Here is a 6,000-nt window from a genome sequence, read left to right as displayed (position 1 = left end):
AACATCTTCACAGAAGAAAAACTTAAAAAATATCATCTCGCTCTGTCGGAATCATAAAAAAACTCCAAATAAATAGCTAGCCACTGACGGTAAAATTCTATAGCTGACCGTAGTTCTGAAAACACCAGATTTTTCTACGAAACCGCTGACTTGGCAACACTGGACAGATTTTCTTCATATTCTGTTTTCTCAAGAATAGCCAGGCACCTGAATTTGCAAGTCTGTGCAAGCGTAGGGACACGTGTTCACGTGCGTGTCCCTGTCGAGCGAAACGGAAACTAAATTATTTCGCAATAGAGAAAGTGTAGAACGGGGCAGAATAGGTGGGCCTTTGTGACATTTTAGTGAATTCCTTCTTGTGTACAGGCCTAATCCATAGAACGAAAATGTTACTTATTATCTAATTGTACATTATATATGTCTTTTGATTAGTAGCTTAAGGCAATAAAGAACGCCTGTGAACTACAATATCATTCGCTGTGTTCAATAGGATCTGAATTGCAGCGAATCGGGAAAAATATAACGAGAAAACATGTGAGAACTTCGTAGTGCTTGTTTTTATTGTATTTGTGGAAGTTAGGAACTGTATTTCACAGTGATGGCGCATCTGAGAAGTTAAACTACACCCGTGACTGTGTTATAGCATCCACTCCTTGAAGGAATCTTAAAAAATTTTATGCTCGACCATCCCGAAATGTAGTAATTATACACCTGGTAGCAGTCCTTTAATGCATGTCATTAAAGTACACCTATTCATTAAAGTTCAGGTTTTCGATTATTCTCGGATATGCAATCGAAAGACGAGGGAAACGTCACGGAGGCTGGAAATCCAATACTGTCGCAGAAGGTTATGTTCTGTTACTATAGTAATTAGCGTTAATTGTAAATAATATTCAAATAAATTCAATTTGTCATCTCGTTTTTCAATTCTAAATCAATTTCCAGGTTGTACATTCTCTGCATTACATCAAGGTCAATGACATTATTGTTCCTCGGAAAAAATCAATACTTTCGCGTCTGCGCACATCTCACAATTTAAGAGCTATGAACAAGGTCACTTCCGATCTTGTCAGATACAAATAAAATGAATATTTCAAGTTAGAAATATGGTCGAGCATAAAAAGTCGTATGAAACTTGCCTATAATGGTAATTAAGAAGCTCGTATGAAAATTATGACACTCGCTTGCGCTCGTTTCATAAACAAACATACTTGCGTCTTAATTACTATCATTATAGGCTCGTTGCATAATGTACTATTATTGTGTTCTTGTTTTGAATTGAAAAAGTGCCGTAAGAATGAAATGTTTATATTATTATACCGAAGTAACGTCTACAGTAAAATATATCAAGTTTTCCAACAGATCCATCTGACCACATTTATATGAAACCAGCAAACTTCCATTTATTTATATATAGGAAATTTAGTATATAAGTTAACCACCTGTCTAACTTGAATGTACATCACAGTTTGTAATATTTGGACACATTTCGACCGTGTGACTTGACTGTTGTAACAACTTTCATCCACCGCCTTGTGTCTGCAAGCTACCCCACGTTGGAACATGAAGTGCCCTCACCCTGGAACAACCTGAGTGCAGAAGAATGCTTTCCAACAGAAGAAGTGGAGGATCCAGTGAACTCTGAATTGTGTCCAACGATTAGTTAAACGTTGTAACGCCAGTAATTGTAATAACTAAGGGAAGCCGGGAGAGGTGGACATTTTGAACAGCAAATGTAAACATATAGCCATATTTTCTTCTATACATATGAAGAATTCATACCTGAAATTTCGCCCACTTCTATCGATACTCTGTGCGTGCTTCATGCAAGAGAAAAACTTCAAAAACTTACAATGAATAGTACCAAATCATTGGAAGTCTGATTTCAGTTGTTTTTGTCTAATTTTTATACAGCATAAAAATATATTCCCTTCAACTATTATACACATTCAAATGAGGATACTTAAATGTAAGATGGCGAAGAAAGAAACATACTAAATACTTTTTTATATGCTATAAACTTACTACATTGTACTATAATTCACAAATCTTGTAATGCGATTTTTAATACACTCAGGGACAAAAAAAAACCGGACACTTTAATATTTGCTGGTATTTTGCAAAATATTATTATCTCCTACAATATTATGGTAGCCATCTGTTGTTATGGAGACGTGTATACATTGTTGATTGTTTTTTGTTTTATAAACAGGCCATTACAACCAAATATTCCAATTTTGCTTTCGGAGTCTCAGCTATAACAATTTTGTCTCAACCATTTTGTGCTTCATTATCGTTATCATTCGTTATTTCTTTATTTTTACATTTTCTGAGTTTAAGTGGGGTTGTAACATTTGTCTTAAAACAAGATGCGACCTGAAGATGTGGCTCGAGCTGTAGCCCTTTACGATGATGGACGCAGTGTACGTTACATTGCAAATGTTATGAATATGGCTAGAAGCACGGCCCTTGATGCCATAAAACGGTATAGAGAGACCCTAGAATATCCCAGAAGACCAGGTTCGGGTCGTCCAAGAGCTACAAATCCAAATGAAGACAGGTATATGGTGTTGAGAGTTCTTAGGGAGAGCAACCTGCCAGCTACTAGTGTAGCCCAGCAATTTATTAACATGCATGGACGCCCAATTTAGGCCAAAACAGTTAGAAGGAGGTTGAAAGCAAGTGGACTGATATCAAGTAGACCTGCAACTGGTCCCAGACTTCTCAGGATGCATCGAGTTGAACGACTGCGTTTTGCAAATGACCACAGGGATTGGAGAAATGGACAGTGGAGCTGTGTTCTGTTCACTGATGAGTCCCGTTTCAATCTGTGCTCACCTGATGGACGTGAAAGAGTTTGGAGAAGGAGGGGAGAACGATTTTCACAGTGTTGCATATCCGAAAATGTGCCGTATGGAGGTGGTGGAGTGATGGTTTGGGCAGGAGTGTGTACGATGCTCGTACAGAGTTGGTTTTTGTTGAAAATGGAAGACTAACAGCTGATAGGTATATAAATGAATGTTTGGCTGATCATGTTGTGCCATTTGGCCAATTTGTAGGCGATAATTTTGTTTTAATGCATGATAATGCACGGCCGCATATTGCCCATGCGGTCGGAGATTATCTCCAAGAAGTGGGAATCCATGTTCTTCCATGGCCAGCAAGGAGTCCAGACATGAACCGAATTGAACACGTGTGGGACATGCTGGGACGGCGTGTTAAGAATAGACACCGAGACCAGAATCGTTACAAGAGTTGAGGCGAGCACTTGGCGAAGAATGGGAACTTATTCCTCAAGAAGACATTGCTAACCAAATTGAGAGCATGCCAAGACGTATGGATGCAGTTATTCAAGCCAGAGGGGGTAATACCCGTTACTAAAAAGAGTTTTTAATGTTTAAGGCACCATAAAATGAAAAAACAGTTAGACCAAACGATGCCATAGTTATACGCCCTTTGTAATTTTTTGTAAATTTTCTCATCAGAGATTTTTATTTTTTTCAAATGTTGTCGTATAAGGTGCTAAATGGAACATTATTTTGTTTAAATGGGTTTTGTTTCATTTTTAAATAATTGGCAACAAAATACAAGCAAATATAGAAGTGTCCGGGTTTTTTTGTCCCTGAGTGTATTTAGTAGGCCTAATGCATTTTCAATATAATAATAATAATAATAATAATAATAATAATAATAATAATATCTTATAAATGGCTTTTAGAGAACCCGGAGGTTCATTGCCGCCCCTACATAAGCCCGCCATCGGTCCCTATCCTGAGCAAGATTAATCCAGTCTCTATCATCAAATCCCACCTCCCTTAAATCCATTTTAATATTATCCTTCCATCTACGTCTCGGCCTCCTCGAAGATCTTTTCCCCTCAGGTCTTCCAACTAACACTCTATATGCATTTCTGGATTCGCCCATATGTGCTACATGCCCTGCCCATCTCAAACGTCTGGATTTAATGTTCCTAATTATGTCAGGTGAAGAATATAATGCTTGCAGTTCTGTGTTGTGTAACTTTCTCCATTCTCCTGTAACTTCATCCCTCTTAGCCCCAAATATTTTTCTAAGCACTTCATTCTCGAACACCCTTAACCTCTGTTCCTGTCTCAAAGTTAGAGTCCAAGTTTCAGAACCATACAGAACAACCGGTAATATAACTGTTTTATGAGTACCGTAGTAGTAGTAATAATAATAATAATAATAATAATAATAATAATAATAATAATAATAATAACTTATTTAAAATAGCAAAATACTGTATATTAGGTACTGCTTCATGCCCTTCTAAGTTCTGTTCGTTAGGTACCCTTCATAATTCACCTTCACTGTATCCTGTATATAATTTTGGACCTTTGACTTCCAAACAGGATATCGCCTGTTGCTATCCATTGATTAGTTTCTGAGTTGCAGCCCTTATAAATTACAATTAATTTCGTAACTGCACAACCCCTGAACGGCACTGCATATGGAACTGATCTTAAAGACGTTTTGTATTGTACATCTAAATCGTGTTTAATTTTGAAGGCATTCTTTTTGGAAATACTTCTATTGCAAAGTGTTGTAATCTATTTAGGCGACTACTGTTAACCAATAAATTCTGCAACCCCTTGCATCTCCACCCTTATTACACACTTCTAATACTTTACACCTTCGCTTTGTTACCTTAGCTTGTAGTTCCGGCGGATCTTCACGCCATCATCGAACTTCTAGCGAGGTCTTCAATTTTCTTCTCATTTCTTCTTGCTTGGTGTCTTGTGGGGGAGTTTGTGGGCAGGGCTGGTGCGCTTGCCATTGGTAGCATTGTTTCGAAAAGATTGTGTTTTTGTGTATTCATATACGCGTTATTTCCTACAGCTGTGGCATGTTCAGTTTATGGCTTTTGGTTTCAGTGTGTAAGGTTTTCGTGTGTCTACATCGCTGCAGTTGTGGTTGGAGTTGATGTGTTCTGCATAGGTGAAGGTATTGCGTGGTTTGATCATGGCAGTGCTGTTCCTTAAATCGTGTTTTAAAAGATATCCCAGTTCGTCCGATGCAAAAGTCGTTACATCTGTTGTATGTTATAGTCCCGTCGCTCTAATTTCCGGCACCCAATCACGTTGCATGTCGGTTACATTTAAACGTGTTCGTCTTGTGAGTCGCTGATGAAGACGTTAAGCATTTCCTAAGGCTGGATAAATACTTAATATAATCGCCCGCCATTTTGGCTCTTTCGTTGGCGTTCGCAGAAATCACACGAAGACGTTATTTGCTGCTCAATTATTTGCTGAATTACAGAGCGTTTGATTTATTATCATAGGAGCTACGACATGATAATGTTTAACGGTGTGGCAAATAGATTCCTCATTTCCTAGCTCTGAAACGAAAGAACAAAAATGGCGAACGATACTACCTACTGTCCGTTACTCAGGGGAAGACGAGCGGAAAGAATGTGACCTTCTTGACCAGACGTCTCAATAGGGCCTTCTCAGAGCACTTCCTCCTCTCTCTCTTTTTTTAATGCAAGAGTGGAACAAGATGCGGGAGCAGTTCGTGTATCTCCGGATGACGTCATTGACCGCGACGTTTGAATACACTTCTGTAACCGCTACAATTTTGTCTCCATCTCCGAGGAAAGAATGTTCTTATTACCGCAAATGTATGAACAAATAAAAGCTTTCATAGGGAAAGTGAAATTGTGGGAGTTGCAAGTTTCAGTGGATAACTGTTACCACTTTATTAATCTAAAATTGTTACCTAATTTGAATCAAGACCAGTGTAATGAAGAACTGAAGGACTTGAAAAAAGAATTTGAGAGGACATATCATAAGAATATGTACCTTAACAATCAACAAGTTTAATTGTAATTTTATTATTATTATTTAATTGAATTTTATTTTATTAAATATAATATGAACTTAAAAAAAGAGAGATACCAAAAACCATTTACTAGAAATGAAGAGTGCTATTCATAGACATTTCGCTAGCCCGCGCTACGAGCGTGCTAAACTAGTCCCG

The sequence above is a fragment of the Periplaneta americana genome, chromosome 16 (assembly GCF_040183065.1).
Source record: "Periplaneta americana isolate PAMFEO1 chromosome 16, P.americana_PAMFEO1_priV1, whole genome shotgun sequence".
NCBI classification, from domain to species: domain Eukaryota; kingdom Metazoa; phylum Arthropoda; class Insecta; order Blattodea; family Blattidae; genus Periplaneta; species Periplaneta americana.
This window is presented reverse-complemented; position numbering follows the sequence as displayed.